Source organism: Juglans microcarpa x Juglans regia, chromosome 1S (genome assembly GCF_004785595.1).
Source record: "Juglans microcarpa x Juglans regia isolate MS1-56 chromosome 1S, Jm3101_v1.0, whole genome shotgun sequence".
In the NCBI taxonomy this organism is placed as follows: domain Eukaryota; kingdom Viridiplantae; phylum Streptophyta; class Magnoliopsida; order Fagales; family Juglandaceae; genus Juglans; species Juglans microcarpa x Juglans regia.
The window spans coordinates 2,292,330-2,312,066 of NC_054595.1; the positions used below are offsets into that span (position 1 = coordinate 2,292,330).

At 34.5% G+C, this 19,737-nt stretch overlaps 1 long non-coding RNA gene, 2 other non-coding genes and 1 pseudogene across 3 annotated transcripts; 1 reads left to right on the forward strand and 3 right to left on the reverse strand.

Moving 5' to 3' along the window:
- Positions 1-7,577: 7,577 nt before the first annotated feature.
- Positions 7,578-11,934, reverse strand: LOC121245789 (annotated as a pseudogene).
- A 1,277-nt stretch (positions 11,935-13,211) lies between these two features.
- LOC121247907 lies at positions 13,212-13,299 on the reverse strand. Its single transcript, XR_005937312.1, has one exon. It is a non-coding gene; the product is annotated as a small nucleolar RNA snR60/Z15/Z230/Z193/J17 (small nucleolar RNA).
- Positions 13,300-13,391: 92 nt separating this feature from the next.
- Positions 13,392-13,474, reverse strand: LOC121247923. The gene has a single exon (XR_005937324.1). It is a non-coding gene; the product is annotated as a small nucleolar RNA U83 (small nucleolar RNA).
- Positions 13,463-18,786, forward strand: LOC121245792. The gene is made up of 3 exons (XR_005936999.1): positions 13,463-13,684; positions 14,310-14,311; positions 18,777-18,786. It is a non-coding gene; the product is annotated as an uncharacterized LOC121245792 (long non-coding RNA).
- The last annotated feature ends 951 nt before the right edge of the window (positions 18,787-19,737 follow it).

Genomic DNA, 19,737 nt, shown 5'->3' on the forward strand with positions numbered 1-19,737 from the left:
AATACAATTTTTATTTAAAAAAAAAAATTCCTCAACCATAAATAATTGCTATTTAATAAAATGCAAAGTCTTGTCCTCTCTTTTTTTTTTTTCTGTGAAATTGGTACAATAAGTATTTTTGTAAGTTAAACACCTGATGCCCAGGAGAGTAGAAAAATTAAAGAAATTTCCTAAAGCAGCCTTGATCTTATCTATGAGCTCATGTGATCTGAGCCAATAGAAATCAAGACATCTCTACCATGGTTCAAGGATAGAGTAAAACTTAAATCAGTTCTACATTGGGCAGATTTCAACCCAAAGTAAACCACTAATCCAAACAGGGTTCAATCATATCTCAGACTTCAGTTCCCATTGAGAAATTACAAGACAACCCATATAAACAAACATTCTCTCAAAAATTCCTTTTGACTATTGTAGAAGAGGAGCGAGGGAAGAAGACAGTGGTGAAAGGAGTAGAAGAGCTTGGAGGTGTGGAGAATTCAAAGCCTAGCAATCGATTTGGGCGATGTTCAAAGAATCTGATAAGCATGCGTATCCAACTCTTATGGAGTAATTGAAGCCTTAGGAGTCGTTTGGAGAGTGAGATATATCATGAGTTAAATTTATTCTTTTAATTCTTCTTTGTGTCATATGTTAGTCACATGTATTTTATTTCCCTATGTACTGATATAAATACTTGCTTTGTCACTGTACACGGATGTTTTAATACAATTGAGGTATTTTCTCCAAAAGCTTCTCTCGACCTTTGCTCTAACAGGGATTCATCCCTTTGCTGTGCTAGGGTTTCGCCCCTTTGTATTCTGCTAGGGCTTGCACTTTACATGGTATCAGAAGACCTTTTTTTATTGCTTCCATGACCCCATCTCACAAATCTGTATCCGAGGATACTACTTCTCCTTACTTTCTTCATCCTAGTGATAGTCCTGGTGTCCTTTTGGTCACTCAGCCTCTTCTTGGTGAGAACTATCATCCTTGGTCCCATTCGATGTCCATGGCTCTCTCGGCAAAGAACAAGCTTGGATTTATTGATGGATCTATTCCTAAACCTTCGGATCTGACGAATTCAATCCTTTCTTCATGGCTCTGATGTAACAATATGGTGATATCTCGAATCTTAAACTCCGTTTCTCTTGAAATTTCTTCTAGTATATTGTATACTACAACTGCTTGTGAGATCGGGTCAGATCTTAAGGAATGATTTTCTCAGAAAAATGGACCTCGCATTTTTCAGTTGCAGAAATCGATTTCCTCTCTTTCTCAGGGTTCTCTTTTGGTGAGTAATTATTTTACTCGTCTTAAGGGTCTTTGGGATGAAATTACTAATTATAAGTCTGTTCCTACTTGTTCTTATGGAGTTGTACAAATGTTGAACTCCTATATTCAACAGGAACATGTTTATAATTTTTTATGAGATTGAATAAATCTTTTACACCTACTCATGCACAGATTCTGCTTATGGAACCTCTGCCTCCTCTTAATAAAATTTTTTCTCTTGTTTTACAAAAGGAACAACAACGAGAAATCTCTTTTGCTTCTTTGCCCCTATTGATTCACATGTTTTTGCTTCTCAAATTGATGGAACCAGATATGTTAAGTCATTTTCTAAGAAGGATAGACTAATATGTAAACATTGTAGAATTACTGGTCATGTGATTGAAAAATGTTACATGTTGCATGGTTTTCCTCCAGGCTATAAATTGAAACAGAAGCAATAGTCTGTGGCTAATAACATTGTCCTTAGTGATAGTAATTCCTTGGTTGTTTCTCTTTTTTCCTTGACTGAGGCTCAGTATTAGCAACTTCTGTCCATGCTCCATCCTTTTAAATCTGTTGATGAAGTTCCTTTTGCTGTCAATGTAATTGTTTCGAATTCTTTTTCTGGTATTATTTTTCCTCATAATAATACTCACTCTATGTTTTCTGTTGCTCAGTCTACTACATTTGATTCAAATTCCTAGATTCGAAATCTATTGATTGTTTTACTTCTATTACCAGTTCTGTTAGTGCTTCTGTGAAACTTCCTAATGGTCAATCTGTGTCTTACACATATTGACTCTGTTTCTATTTTTGAATATCTTGTTTTACATGATGTTCTATGTGTTCCAACCTTTAAATTCAAATTGATTTCCATTAGCAAGTTAACACAATCACTAACTTGCTACTTTTTGTTTTCCTCTGACATTTGTCTAATCCAGGACCTGATTCGTTAGAGGCTGATTGAAGTGGGTAGATTGCAGGGAGACCTTTATATACTGCAACAGTCCGACCTTTCTATTTCTAAACCTACTTTTTTTCTAGTACATATGTTGCTTGTTTACCTGATACAATATTTTCACATGTTTGCTCCATTTCTTCCAAATGCTCTAATTATAAGCTTTGACATAATAGACTTGGTCATCCTTCTAATTCCAAGATGTTGTTTGTGAATAATTTTGTTCCTAATTTGATTGTTCAATGCAATCCTTGCATGATTTGTCCTATAGCTAAACAAAGAAAATTACCTTGTCCTAATAATGTTCATTTGTTTACTGCTCCTTTTGATCTTGTTCATTAAGATGTTTGGGGTCCATATTTTGCACCTACTATTGAAAGTTACAAATATTTTTTTTACTATTTTTGATTATTCAACTCGTACTACATGACTTTATCTTCTTAAGCATAAATCTGAAGTTTCACATATTTTTAGAGTTTTTTTTATAAAATGGTTAAAACACAATTTCATTTAAAAATAAAATCACTTAGCATTGATTATGGCACAAAATTTTCATTTGCTCCCTTTTTGCATTCTAAAGGCATAATACATTAGCACAGTTGTGTTGAGACCCCTCAACAAAACTCTGTTATGAAGAGAAAACATCAGCATATCCTTAATATAGCTAGAACAATGATGATTCAGTCTCATCTGCCTATTCATTTTTGGGGTGATGTTGTTTTAACAGCAACTTATCTCATTAATAGACTTCCTACTCTTTTGGAACAAAAATCTCCTTTTGAGCTTTTGTTCAAAACTTCTCATTTTTGTGATCATTTAAGAACCTTTAGTTGCCTTTGTTTTGCTTCAACTTTATAAAGATCTCGAACCAAATTTGATCATAAGACTTGAACTCGTATTTTTCTTGGTTATTCTTTTGGCATAAAAGGTTACAAACTTTTTGATCTAAAAACTAATCAATCTTTTATATCAAGAAATGTTGTTTTCCATGAACATATTTTTCCTTTTACTTCTCAAAATACTACTGATTTTTCTTCTATGATACCTTCTATTTTTCTTGTTGAATGTTCAACTTTAGATTTTTTAACTGTGCCTTCATTAGCGCCTTCTATTGATTTACCTCTTCACCTTCTCATTCAAATGATTCATTTGTTCAGTCTTCTTCTTCTCCAATTTTTGGCACGGTACCATTGCCTTCTGATCTTCCTAAAAGACCTTCTAGAATCAGAAAGGTACCTAGATATTTACAAAACTTTCATTGCAATTCCTCTTCTGCACACTCCACATCAAACCCTTCAAAAATTTATGATTCATCAGGTTCTTCTTCCCGTTTGTCTTCCTCTCCTAAATATGATATTTTCAATTTCTATCTTATGCTAATCTTTCTCCTTCACATAAATCTTTTGTCATGTCCATTTCTGCCGATACTGAACCTGAGTTCTATCATCAATCTGTCAAGCACTCTCATTGAGAGATGCATGTCAGTTGAGATTGTAGCCTTGGAAATTAATAATACATAGACTGTTACTTCTTTACCTCCTAGTAAGAAGCTTATAGGCTACAAATGGGTTTTTAAGATTTATCATACTAATGGTTCCATTAAAAGATATAAGGCAAGGTTGGTTATCAAGGGTTATACCCAAACTGAAGGATTAGATTATTCTGAAACATTTTCACATGTTGCTAAAATGGCTAATATTAGAACTCTTTTGGTCATTGCTGCTATGAAAGGCTGGCATCTTACACTGCTTGATGTTAATAATGCTTTTTTGTATGGGGACTTATCTGAAGAAGTATACATGGTTTTACCTCCTGGTTTTCATGTTAAAGGGGGGTCTTAAGTTTGCAAGTTGAATAAATCACTCTATGGTTTGAAAGAGGCCTCACTACAGTGGTTTTCCAAGTTTTTAGCTTCTATACTCAGTATGGGTTTTCAACAATCCAAAGCTGATTATTGTCCTTCCTGTCTTGTTGATGATATTCTCATATCTAGTAATGATATGAAATATGTTGAGCTTTTGAAGTCCTTGTTTGATGAGAAGTTTAAGCTTAAGGACCGTAATAAACTCAAATATGTCCTTGGTTTGGAAATGGCTCAATCTCCTGCTGGTATTTCTGTGTCAAAGAAAATATTCTTTAGAGATTCTTCGAGATGCTGGTTTACTTGCTTCTAAACCTGTTGTCTTTCCTATGGAACAAGATATTAAGTTGAGTAAGGATGTGGGAGACTTGTGCCTGACCCTACAGTTTATAGAAGACTTGTATGTCGACTTCTTTACCTCATATTAACTCAGTCAAACTTGTGTTATTTTGTTAATAGGCTTAGTTAGGGCTGTAAATAAACCAGTCTACTCGACAGCCCGCTTGGTACTCGCTCGGTTAAACTCGAATCGAATTCGACTCGTGAAAAAAAAAAAACTCGTTCGTTAAAGCAGATACCCACTCGAATTGTAAATGACACATACCCGACAAAACTCGACTCGACTCGGTTAAGGCTCATTAAGGCTCGCTCGTTTATACTCGAGTCGACTCGTTAGCCTGACTCGATTAAACTCATTCATATATTGATAAATGTATGTATATACACACACACATATATGTAGTAACTAATAATATAAGCATACAACTTTTATAATTAAATATATAATATGTAATCTAATTACTTATGTCTATATAGTGAATATATACTTCATAGGTATATTTTATAATTTGTATAATAATTAGTAGATAAAATTTAATAATTTTATATACTAGTATATGAGAACCATATATGAAATAGATATATGATATCATATTAAGTGTATGTATTAATAATATATGTAGGCATATAATATATTGTTATTTTGAATATATATCAATTAGTTAGATATTAATTATTTATAAATTTTTTAAAATTTTATAATTCAATAGAGGTTCTACTTATTAGTTTTATAAATTCAATATTAGATTTTTAATTATTTATTTATTTTATTTATTAATTATTAAATCTTATTAAAAAAAATACACAGTTCGAGCTCGAGCTCGGCTCGACTCGAACTCGTTTGTGGGACGAGCTCGAGCTCGAGTTGAGCGTTTAGCTTATCGAGCCGAGCTCGAACGAAGAATAAAAAAAAATCTCGAGCTTGAGCTCGAGTATATTGAGTCGAGCCGAGCTCAGCAAGCCAAAGACCGGCTCGGCTCTACTTGTTTACAGCTCTAGGCTTAGTCAATACATGGCTCAGTCTAGACAGCCCCATTTACAAGCAGCCTACAGAATTCTACAATATATCAAAGGCACTCCTAGTCATGGTCTTTTCTTCCCAGCTGCCAATTCATTATCTCTCAAAGCTTTAGCTGATTCTGATTGGACCTCTTGTCCTGATAGTAGAAGATCTACAAGTGGTTATTATGTTTTTCATGGGGATTCTTTGATCTCTTGGAAAACAAAGAAACAAACCACTATTTTTAGATCTTCTGCAGAAGCTGAGTATAGATTCATGACTTCTACCACTTGTGATATTATTTGGTTTCTCACTCTCTTATCTAATTTTGGTATTTCCCATACTCAATGCTTAAATTTTTTGTGATAGTCAGGCTGCCTTACACTATAGGGCTGTAAATGAACCAGTATATTCGATAACCTACTCGGTACCCACTCAGTGAAAGAAGATATTCACTCGAATTGTAAATGACACATACCCGACAAAACTTTACTTGACTCGACTAAGGCTCGTTAAGGCCCGCTCGTTTATGCCCGAGTTGACTCGTTAGCTCCACTTGATTAAAACTCATTCATATATTGATAAATATATACATACATCTATGTATATATACATATATATATTTATTAGCTAATAATATAAGAATATCATTTTTATAATTAAATATATAATATGTAATCTAATTACTTATGTCTATATAGTGAATATACTTCATAAGTATATTTTATAATTTGTATAATAATTAGTCGATTAAATTTAATAATTTCGTATACTAGTATGTGGGAATCATATATGAAATAAATATATGCTATCATATTAAGTGTATGTATTAATAATACATGTAGGCATATAATATATTATTATTTTGAATAAATATCAACTAGTTAGATATTAATTATTTATAAATTTTTTAAAATTTTATAATTCAATAGAGGTCCTATTTGTTAGTTGTATAAATTCAGTATTAGATTTTTTATTTTTATTTTTTATTTAATTTATTAATTATTAAATCTTATTCAAAAAATAAACAGTTCGAGTTCGAGCTCGAGCTCATTTGTAGAACAAGCTCGACTCAAACTCGTTTATAGAATGAGCTCGAGCTTGAGCTCAAGTTGAAAGTTTAGTTTATGGAGTCGAGCTCGAACGAAGAATAAAAAAAAAATCTCTAGCTCAGGCTTGAGCTCGAACTCGAACTTGAGTATTTTGAGTCGAGCCAAGCTCGGCAAACCAAAGATCGGCTCAGTTCGGCTCGATTACAGCCCTACTTACACATGGCTGCCAATTCAGTCTTTCATGAAAGAACAAAGCACATTGAGCTGAATTGTCACTTTATTCGAGAAAAAATTCAAGCTAAAGTTATCAAGACTTTTCACTTGGCTTCTAATCATCAACTTGCTAATGTGTTAATCAAACCTCTTGGTTTTCAACAATTTCATCACTTAGTTTTTAAGATGGGAGTCCATTCTATTTACTCTCCATCTTGAAGGGGGTATCATGAATTAAATTTATTCTTTTTATTTTTCTTTGTATCACATGTTAGTCACGTGTATTTTATTTCCCTATCTACTTATATAAATACTTGATTTGTCACTGTACACGGACGTTTTAATACAATTGAGGTATTTTCTCCAAAAGCTTCTCTTGACCTTTGCTCTACTAGGGTTTCGTCCCTTTGTTGTGCTAGGGTTTCGCCCATTTGTATTCTGCTAGGACTTGCACTTTATAAGATGAGATGAAAATTTTATGAATAGTAACAAGATAGTTTGTGAATAGTAGTAAGATAGTTTGAGTTGAATTTTGTTGGGTTTTGGAAAATGAGAAAGTTGAAAATTTTTGTATTTAAATAATATTTGAGAGGAGATGGGATGAGATGAGATGAAAAATTTAGGATGAGATCTATTTCTGAACAAGCCCTAATGTTATGATGTTTTTTGGTATGGTAAAGTTTTGCAAGGCTAGATGAGTTCTGCTTCACAAGGTGTAATGAGACTCTTCTGATAATTGAGTACAAAAATTGAGGATGAATTTTAAGATGGCTAGGGCAAATTTTCTTTTCTTATTTTAACTTTTGCAGTGCTCTCAAACCTTGAATTGGTTCAGATGCAAAACAAGCAGAAGAACGCCATATATAAACCACATCGGAGAAAAACATTGAACAGAGATCCTTAAATTTCTACAAACTGCAGCTTCCTGCTAGATATTGGAAATGATATATGCATACTGTCAAGTTCTTGATACTTGGGTATCTCACGCCATGTATTTGAATGTCTCAATGCCAAAAAATTGAACTAAAGAAATTGGAATGTTTTCACGGCCAAAAACTGAACTAATGGGGCTTATTAGTTTACATAACTGAATATATGAAACCGTACAAGCAGATTAGTATAGCTATACTGAGGATGAGAAACTCACACACCAGCGGAACTAGAAACGTATGACACCACAACTGTAATGTCATCGAGCTTGCCTCCATAATAGCAGAACCCAGCCTCTTGAGCAGCCGTAGAAAAAGGTGTTGACCGATTTCTATCCTGTGCTTGCTGGCATGCCAGAGCTGACATCTTCTGAGCAGTTATTTGAGGTTCCAAGCCAGCCCTAACCGCGTGAACGACAACAGCTGTAACCACGTTATTATACAGGTTGTCGAATAATCCATCCGTTCCAGCAATAATGACATCCCCAGCGGTGACAGGAATTGTAATAAACTGAATACATTGATCCCAAGAAGATGCTCAAGTATGTGCCATGATTCTCCCGATTAAGCTACTGATTTAATTGATATATATACTACTGGGGTGAAAATATTCAAGACACTCCTTTCTAATCTACTTCAAGAAAACAATATTTTCTAGTCATATCCTATGCTGATTTAGTTAACAGTATCTTATCTCTCAAGGGTCCAAAACTATGAAAGCCTGATATTAAACAGATCTTCAATACTCACGACCAATTCACTTCTTAAATCTAATGTTTGTGTATGTGTTAGGGAGAGAGAGGTGCACCAAATATTCTCAAACAATTACCAGTAAACCATGACAGCAGCCTTATAGGAAGAGACATCAGTAACATGTCAGCTATCTGTGTAACCCTAATGCACACGCACACACATGTGCGCGTATATATAACTGTCTCTGTGTGGTTAATTTATGAATTCATTACAACATACCACAAGTTTCTATTCCATCACATAAAAGACAGAAGTAAGCCAAAACTCTTTCCATTTCCAAAGACCAATATATGATTCGGATATATCCTGACGACATCTCACAAAGAATATATGATTCGAGGTATTAAAGTGTTAACTGACCTGACCAGAGCTAGGTAGATCACCCCCACTACCACTCTCCAGCTGATATGTAAAATTGAAGCCATGCTTGCTGCACTGACAATCGGAAGACAGTGCATCCATCTCTAACCACTATAAATCCACCGTCTCCTAGATTAATAGCATGTAGTCCCTGCTAAAAGAAGAAAACGTATGAAACCATATAACACGAGATGACAAAGTTTGTTGTCTTTTTAATATCTAGAAAGTAAATTATTCAAAAGGGACATAAAGATAATCAAATATGAAGGACAAGAATGTGCTAAAACTTTCTGTGACCAGAAACCTTCATATATTCCATCGAGGTTTCAATTGCGTCAACAGCCCATGCCTGCAGTCTTGAACCCAAGTGCGATTCTCCAGTATACCAAACACATTAACAGTGATTTCATTCTGCTAAAAGTTGCAACTTAGAAACCCTTTTGCCTTAAGAGGCTTGCAATTTTCAGAAAGACAACAAAGAGCGATTGGGAGTTTGCAATAATCCCAGTTGTAGAAAGTAAGAAGGTGACCACTGTAAACAAAGATAAACTTCTAATACATCCAACAGAAAGGGCTGTCACTTTTTGGAAATTCCACTTTGTTGAAGGCCTAGAAGAGAAACAACACTCCAGTAAATCAAAGGCATAAAATCTGCTAATCTAGAAAGAGCTGCAATAAGAGAGCCTTTATTCAGCCAACACTGCAAGCCTTCGTTTATGTTCATAAAATTGTACTTGTACATATCAAAATATTGCTCGTACTGAGGTTGAAATAAAAATTATAGGTGTGAATGTTTACATGCAGAAAGCAAAAGATACATTTTTTATGACGTGGAACCTCATCAAAGCAGACGCCTTTAGACCCACCTCCATGGAGTAAACTCTAGATACATGACCCCATCCACATTAACTGTGTATCAAGTGATCTAGGGAAACTTCTAGTGAGGAATTGAACCAGCCCAAGTCTACAGCCCATCCCAAGCTTGCTCTTTGACCACTAGACTGCATCCTAATGGGTCAGAAAGCAAATGCACACATATTCCCAATGCTAGTAAAAGTCTCGAGAAAGTTATATCTTCCATCAACTGGAGCATTTATCCTAACAACAATGTTTAGCATAAAACATTCCAAGTTCCATAGCTACCAAAATCTACAAAAAGCAACATGCATGAGGGGTTTGTGAATATGAGGGGCAAAAAAGAAAGAGAAACCTTGTCTGTGAGAGCAATGACGCATGCTGTTGAGGAACCCTTGGCCTTTGTGCTTGAGTGGGCCCTCTCTAAAACCCTGGCTGGCTCAATTGAACCCCTGGGCTCCTGTTGAATTGCAGTCACTGAATAGGACATAAGTTCACGGGCAAATTGCCCTGCATCAACACCAACATCTGCCCAGCCACCTACACCATCCGCAACACCAATTGCTTGTTCATCTATGCAAATAAAATGAGCATCCTCTCCAACTGTCTCTTCCTTGTCAGGATGTGGCAGGTAACATGATCCTGAAGTTAGCTTCAGGGTTCTGTCACCCAAAAACGTTCTGAACACCAAACAAGAGATACAAGTATAAAGAGTGAGAAACAATGAAAAGCAAAATTATTTTTAGAACTACAGAAACCCTCCTCTCTCAGGCTGCTAAGCCCATTTGATAAATTGCAGACACTTACAAGCAATGTTTCTTCACCCTCTTGGTGTAGGGAGGGGAGATCGGGTGAGGGATACACACAAATAAAGAGTCCAAACTCGTAGCCATAGTGGAAGGGAGAAATCAGGACCCAGATTGCGGGCCAGCGAGACCCCGGGAAGCCCAGAGCTGTGGTCCATCTTTCCCGCCGGCAATGAAGGCCCACGGGAGAGAGAGGGATCCCTCCCTCGCATTTAATGAGATGATCAGGAACACGAGACGAGGATCTGGGAAAAGACAGCATGCTGATGGGCCAACATCTCGGGAAGCATGGGCATACGGGAACCTAGGAAAGCGGGACATGACGGGGGAGCGGGATAAGGCATTTGAGAGGTAAGACTCGCTCTCCCCGATTTTTTAGAGGTTAAGCTCCAAAGTACCTGACTTTGGTATCGGAGGCTACCCGGCCACCAGCCACCCCTTTCTCCCTCTCGTAGGTACCAAGCAACTGTTGCAAAAGGCAGCTACAAAACATCCCTTAACACAGTTTATTCTAGACCAACCAAATCTATTTCTAATTGGAAATAGCAAGTACATACCATAGTGGAGAACCTAAAATTGCAGCATCATGAAGTCAACTACACTACCCAAGAAGTACTAAGCACATGGTAGGCGCTAAGATCAATCGATTAAGATGACTAATAAAAATAACGAGTGAAGAATATGAGACCACATACTGGCCGGACAAAATGCTGGAATCCGCAAGCTGTTCGTCACGAGAATTGTTGTCAAAAGAAACATCATGAGCAGCCCCAGCAGAATGGCATGCAGAAGATGAAGCATGAATTTTCTTCAACCATGGTTCAACAAGTGTACTGGGTTTACAACTCCACAAACCATCAAAAATAAAATTTCCACATATAAGATGACCATTGGACCAGTCTTGCCTTCTGAAACTCAAGCTAGCTTTGTGGTATCTGCTACAACTTCCATCATTGTCAAAAAGACCAGTAGGTTTCGTGAAGTCTAAGGCATTTCCACAACCTGTGAAGAAGTCGTCAACAAAAATAATCTTCCAATAAAGTTTTGGAGGTAGAGGCAGCCATAGATTTTCTTGCGATCTCACAGCCAAGAGGAAACAGAAAAGTGTCAGAGATCAAAGGAGTTGAGTACGGCAAGGAATGCAATGGCACTAAATTTCCAAACAACAAGTTCCCTGGTCCAAGTAGCATATGTATTGAACCTCGCCACCCACATCGTTGCTGAGCTGTTGCCCGTGCGAAACCAGAAAAGATAGTAGTGTTCAGCTTCGAGAAAAGGCCTGATCGCATCTTAGCCCTGTAGATAGAATGCCCTTAAATTAATTGCTTTCTCGGGGAAAGCCAGCCTTGGATATCATATAGAACATAAAATTTCGTTATCTCCCCACCCTTCCTCCCTTAGAAGCGAGTCGTGCCAAGCCTTCTCAAATGAAACGGATGACTTCGGAACCCACATAAAAGAGATAAATGAGATATATTACTAGGCGTGAACAGATAAATAGATGCAGAAACACGCGCAAAGGCAGACAGCTTGAAATTTCCCCCGAGAGCTCCAAGGACTTGCATGAATAAGAGCATTTGGCAATGGCCTAGCCGCCAAGTCTAAAATTTGACTAGAATCTTAACTTTTAGCTATAGCATTAACTTTTGACTAGTTGAGTCTACATTAGACTAGCTATCTTAAAGTGAAAATAATAATATAATATTATATATTTTAATATTATTTTACAAATTTTTTTTTTTATATTTTACAAATACACTTCATATATTAATTAATAATTTATATTTTACTTAAAATTATTGTTTCCTCAACCTATTTCTTATGCAATGTGCCTAAAATTGCAAGTGTAATCAAAAGGAAATCAAAAGTCAAAAGGAATTGAGACAAAACTCTATTCTCATTCATGAAAAGGAATCAAAAATACAAATGCATTAGTATTGAGCAAGACAGTCCACAAATAAATACAAACACATTCCACAGTCCACAATCCACAGTCCAACACAGTCCAAGGAAATGTAAAATATATCTATCATATAAGGAAAAACGATTAATTAAAGTGCCATATATAATTCTGTAACCATTTTCCTTCTCAGTCAAAACAAAGAGACACTCGATTCTGTAATATTTTCCTTTTCACTTAGTTTTTATGAACCAAGAGTCACAGAGTTGACAAATTCAGCAGCAACCTAGTTTTGCACCATGTTGCAGAGCATTGGATATCATCTCTACATCATAGCCTTGTAGTTTTGCATAATGTTGTGTATTAAGCACAATGTGCGGTTGGAATACATGATAAGATTTAATACAATAAAAAGAAAAAGAGCATTAGCAAACATTTTGTTATGAATAACGCAATAGTAGAGCATTATAAAACGTGTTGAAGGAAATCATCTACATTAACCATACCTAGTTAGTGCTTTATAGAAGTTGTAAAGAATAAGACCAACGTCAACCAAACAAAACAAAGGCAGAGAATCCCTCAGATGAGCATGATGCATCATCAAATCCATCTATAACAAGAATAGGGTTGTTTTCAAGGGAAGAGAAGAGTGAAAGGGGAATTTGGCCTCATAGAGAAGATTAGTTTGTCAACAGAAAATGATTCAGACATATGCTTGTCTAAATTGGTAAATAATCATTGGCCAATCCACAGCACATCCAGAACAAAACAAACGGGTACACAAATAAAACAATGATTCCTATACATCCAATAGGATTGGAGGTATCATATGAACACAATTATTTTCACAAACAAGAGGAACCTTACCGTATAAAATGAAATGTTAAACGACTTTTCCCATTGGCAAAAACACATAAACGGCAATGGAGAAATGGGTCATCAGATAGGAGCGAAAGACATGCAATGCGATAATCACAGAGTATCATCTGAACTATGCTATTGTTCATCACACGACCCATATGCTATCCATAAAATATAAGAAACATATCAATCAACCCTCATTCAAAAGAAAACTAAAGGAAGTAATTGCAAAATTAAAAAAGAAATGCAAGGCCTCAGAAGGAAGGCAGTAGGTATTAATGCAATCATGAACTGTCATACGTTGTACAAATACCATTTGTTTCATCATCGGCTGAAATTTAATTAAACAACACTAAGATTCAGTTTATGGCAAATAGATAATTGTACAGTTGAACCACCAACATAAATAAATCTAATAAAAAGATCAACTTTTACTCTGCAACTACAAACTAACTTCATGCATTTGAAACCAAAACTAACAAAACCCAAAATTAGATGTCTATTTATCAGTTTTCCCAGCAACCATACAGCAGGCCTCAGAGAGTTGGGTTTCCACCATTACTGTCTCCTTTTTGCGATTATGCACAATGAATCATGTTTCAGTGTGCATGTCCCTCATGTACTTGGTCTTGTGATGAAATATATACTTCACCCAAACATTAAGAAAATATACTTCAGCCATCTCTTTAGCCTCGTTCTCTCAGCCATTCACCCAAACATTAAATCTGCTTAGATTGTTGGAGAATTGGAAGGAAACCATTCCCCAACAAATCAAACTAGAATCGACATGAAATCAAAACCAGAATCAAGAAAGTCATAGAAATCGACACATCTCCAACAAACCAGAATGCATATAGAAAGAAAAGAAGAACCCATGGACTATAAGTAATCAAAGTTTTGCAGTCCAATTTTTTTTTTTTTTTTATTACGTGAAAGATAAGGCAAGGCCATCTAGCCCATCCCTTTACTAATTTGGATTTGGAAAGCACCACGAAACTTCACTATTTTTTTGTGTTTTTGTTATGAACCCTCTTGAAATCTAGTGTAACTTACAGTAGTCTGTTGTAATGTAATGAAAGTTGGGCTTTGTTTGTAATGAGATGAAGCTGCTGTAGAAAAAACAGAGTGATTGTGGAAGAATAAAATTGCAGGAAAGGTGTTTGATAAGGAGTCTCATAGACTCATATTCATTGATAGTGGAAAGCTTCGAGGGTTTCCAACCTCCATACTTAGATCAATTCATACAAGATTCCAGAATACCTCTCCCTCCCTTCAGTCCCTTCTCATATACTCATGCAGAATAACAAACCATACAAATAAAAGACTGACACGTATACATCTAGCAACTGACTATTACAAAGAGACAAAATACAATAATAAGCTGAAATTCTCTAAGGATGCCAAACGCTGCGTATAGCACTGATTATTGAAGCTGTGCGTTTAATCTCGTTTCTCCAAAAGGTGCGATACATCAGGTTCCTAATAGTTTTCTTGACAAACCAAGCAGGAGCAGTATTTTCAACAAAACGCATACAATCAAAACAAAACCCATAAATCAAAAGCACAAAACAAGAAGAAGGAACAAAGAGAAGGGCAAAAAACGGAAAAGAAATCAGAGAGAAAAGGGAGAGAAGAGCGAGGAAGAGGGACGTACGTTGGAGAGAACGAAGACGACGACAATCGCTGGAGAAGGCAACCGCTGGAGAGAAGGGGACGCTTGCGGGCTGGGGAAGAGCGACGTCTCAGCAAGAATGGGGCTAGAAGATTATGGCTTGCGGGTTGAAGAAGAAAAGGGAGATTATGGCTTGCAGGTTGAAGAAGAAAAAGGCAAAGAAGAGAATGGAGCTTCGGGAGAAAAAGGGCGAAGACGGAGTTTTGGGAGAAAGAAAATCAAAATAGATAAAATGAAGATTTTGGGATGAAGAAGAATAAAATCAAGAGAAAGAAAGAGCGGAAGGTAGACAAATGATAAAAAAATACTTTGGCATGTGTACAGTCCCTCGCTAAGTATGGAGAGTTGCTAACATTTACTGCAGCAGAAATGTTAAACTTATGAAGTTTAGCTAGGCCAATACTAGAGTTTTTTCTCACATTTCCTTCTAATTTGATCTTGCATTGATTAATGGCTGGGCGATTGTCAATGCTCTAACAAGCAATAACTAAGCAAGTCCTCTGGCTAAAAAGTATCTGAGAAGTTGATTTCCTTTTGGGAATAAATTAAAAAGATAAACAAATCAAACTCGGGAGAAGAAAAACTTTACAACTTCACCTGACAAAAATGAAATTACTTGAAAATATAGAAAAATAAGTAATAATAAACACATAATATTTTACACAATACTTTTTACAATACATATTATAAAATAAAAATATTTTTATAAAATAATGTTAGTTTTATAAAGTATTTTATAAAAATATCCCTCTTTTAAATATTATTATATAAAATGTTATATAAAGTGTTCGTATGTTTATCATTTTTCCAAAAAAAAAAACAGAACCCCTTTGTGTAACTCTCTTTAGGAATCCCCGCCCACTCCCCCCCGGCGCCACCCCTCCCTCTTCTCAAACGTAAACAATTCAGAATTTTAGTAGCGGAACAGAAGACCATTTTCTAAATATGGCGAAAAGTTACCCCCAAACATAATAGACCCATAACCTTTGCAGTTCCATTCGTAAGAGAATAATATCTACGACTCAAACTGATAAGACAGGTAAAGGGATTATCAGAATCAGCTGGACCAAGCACCAAACTTTTGCAAATGGCTGAGAAATATGAAGAAATCTCAGCCCTTTCTAACCGAATATGACGTTCGGGCCCTCCCCGGAAGATTGCTGATTAACACCGAAAGTGATCCATCCCGAGAATGCCTGAAATCTGCATAAAGAAAGAAGCTGCGAATCAAATCTTCGGAGCTTCCCTCGCTTCCACTTCCTGCGTAAGTAGCACGTGAGGGCGGAGGAGCGTCCGTATATCCGTACAGTACTTAGTACTGTACTACTTTCAAATTAGACATAAAAGCCCCTATGAGTGCTGCCAGAACTGGACATGTCGGTGTTTTGTATTTTTTTTTGTTTCCTCCGAAACACGGTGTCGCTAACTTTTACAAAATTTTTCATCCAATCATTATAATTTTTTTAAATTATAATATAAAATAAATAATTAAATTTTTTTATTTTTTAAATAAAAATAATATTAAAAAAATATCTACTAATAATATTTTATTCAATTTTTAATTTTTATAACATCTCATCACATTTACAAAAACAAACGAAACTTAAAATTTTTGATCTAGCACATGAGATGAGACATTCTTATAATTATTATATTTTTTTTAAACTTTTATATAAAATATAATAAATAATTTAATTTTTAAAATTTAAAATAAAAATTATATTAAAAATTATATTTTAACAATATTTTATTTAACTATCAACTTTTATTTTATTTTATCTCATTTTTATAACCAAAAGATACATAAGTTCTTCTTTAAAAGAAAATCGCTTAATCCAAAAGTAATTTTTAAAAGTAAATTTATAAATTAGTATGAATGGATAAATATAATATGTTATATTAATAATATTATAAAATAAAATTATTTTTTATAAAACTCATTTTATTATAAAATAAATATGAGGGTACATATATAACCATGTTAATTTATAAGTTTATTTTTATAAATTTTTTTACAAATATGACACTTCTCTTTTACTTCCTTCAAATTATTAAAAAGCTATAATAAATTATTAATTAAAGATCTAACATAAATAATTTAAATTTAAAATAAAATAATTGAGGAAAAAAAATGAAAGAAAAAACAAAAATAAATAATTAAACTAAATTGAATTAAACAAAAAATAAATAAATAATAATATTTACTAAAAAATATTAAAATTTAGATATTTTACCTGAACAATTCTTATAAAATTCAATAAAAATTCACATCTAAAAAATTATTCGAGAAATTAAGAAAAAATCACATCTCAAAGATCATTCAGAAATTCTTAGAAATTTACCAAAAAAAAATGGCTTACGTCTCTAATTTATTTCCATGTTTCAACTCATGAATTAAAGTTGACCCAAGTGGCTCAAAATCGAAGGTCATGTTTGGTTTCTAAAAATGTCGAAAATGGTTAAGGATTTGGTTTTAGATTATTTTGGAAAATAAGAGACAATTCTGATTTTTGTTTTAAAAAAAAAAATAAGTATTGCATTGTAATCCCGTAAAAGTGGATGAGTAGAATCTAAAAAAAATAAAAATGAAAGAACATCATCTTTCATATCCTATTTGTGAGAGTTCCAATGTAATCTGGGTCCTTGCAAAGAAATTTCTTATGTATGCCTTTGAATTTCAACCAATCCACATTCTTAATTGAGTAATGTTATTCTAATGTCTCTATATCATACGACATTTATATAATATCTTACTATTTAAGTGATGTAAATGTCAAGTGAATGGTACGTGGTCAATTGAATATAGTTTGGAGTCAAAGTTGATATCCCTTGAAATAAGAACGTGACACAAAAGGTAAACATGAGTTATATAAGGGTATTTGGGCTTTGGGATTGCATTTTATGAATCAGAGAAGTTCAAGCCCACAAACCTCAAAGGCAGCCAGGGTGCGTAGTAGTGATGGGAATAATACATCAAAGTTGTGTATAGGGGTAAGTAAGTAGAGAAATGCCGGATATGATTATGGATTATGCAAGTATTGTGTATTTTTTTTTAAAGAGTATGGTCTATAATTAAAAAATTAACTTTTTTATATGAATTACATATTTATTCACTTTTTTCAATAGGATTATGTAGTGTTTACACATTCTATGATTGTAAATATCATTTATTATATTTCATATATCTATTTTTTTTCTAATTTAAAGCACTCATATTTGAAAAACTTTAGCGGATATATTCCAACATTCACCATCTTGTTAAGTCTCACGGGTTGGTCGACTCCTATCATTTTTAACTCAAATTATGGGCATGCAACCCATTTTTTCTGTTAGAAATATTTTTAAAATAATTAATTATATATTATATTTACTAATAATATTTTTGAGTTGATTTGGAAAGTTGTACTTTTATTATATTTTGGGTCTATATTCTAACCATAAGCCTAGTGGTATTGAGGCTTCCTATTTAATCCATGTGATTGGTTCGATCCACACCTCTTTCAAATGAAGGATTTTTGTTGATTTATGAAGAGACTTCTCCAAGAGGCATGCGGCTAGCACCTTAGGTGCTTATGCACTGCAACGCTTGGGGCTCAAGGGGCATGGACATGCGTCTAGGAGAACAAGCAGTGAGGTGCAATGCTTGGGAAAAATAAAACTCACAAAGCGCACCCGCTAGACTCAACAACCAGTTGAACGAGAAGCAAGGCAACCATTGGACTAAGTCCAACTGTTGAGTCAGGTGGCAACAGGCACAATATATGTAACTATTCTGAACAGTTTTCACAAACACGGAGGGTAATAATTTTCGTTCACAACTTTTGGTCATCTATAAATAGGCCTATTGGCCCCTGCCATTTGAGCATCCCATAATTCAATTTCTCTCTCTCTCTCTCTCTCTCTCTCTCTCTCTCCCACGTTTTTCACTCATTCAAAACATGTTAAAATCTGTTTGTTCTCGAGAGATTAGATTTCTAATTTCTTCGTTGAATAACAAAATCTGAGAGTATTCAGGGTCTAATTTCTTGTGTGCATAACGCAGTTAGACAAACAAATTTGTTTTGGACTTCATTGTATCTTGGAGGTAAATTCACTTGTAACCCATATGCATACCGTTATCGATGGGGGGGAATATTGTCTTAAGGAAAACAACATTGTAACGTGCTTTGAAGCAAATTTTTCTCTCATTATTTATTATTTTGCAACCCTTTGCACCAACATTTTCTAGTCCATATTGGTCGGAAATATATGTAACCTAAAAAGAAAAAATTGTTTTCTTTTCCTTTTTAATTGGTTATGGGTGTCTGGGACAAAAGTCTTGACTTAATTTTGGGTGTGCATCTCAATAAAGAATTTTCAAGTCCATCCTAAGTAATTCAAGAGAAAATTTTCCCAGTCTGACGACTCCAAAAATGTGAAGGCAAAGTTTCAAACTCATAACATGTAGTCTATACTATTTGTTCTAAGATAACAAAGTCATGCCTAGAGATTAACCTATCAAAAACTCATCACAGAGTTTAACATGTCTTTTTTTGTGCAAGTTGGTTTAGCAGGTAAAGTGGAATTAGAGGATCTCGAAAGGTTGCCCAACTGGATAGCTAGGCTAACCCTTTCTTCCTTCGATGCATCAAAATTTATCTTATGTGGAAGAGTATAAATCAAAGGGATTATGTGTGAGATCCATATTTTTCATGGGTTTTTAATTATTTATTTAAATATGTTATTGTGTTATTTTATTTATGTTATTTTTAAGTGTGTTATTTTATTGTTATTTATTTTGGTATGTTGGGTTTTTATTTCCTTATTATTATTTTTTATATGTGTTATTATTTTTGTGTAATTTTATTTGTAGTGATTATTTATTTGTGGGCTGTGTGTGAGTGTGTGTTTGTTTTTGGGCCGTGTATTGTGTGAAGCCCGAACC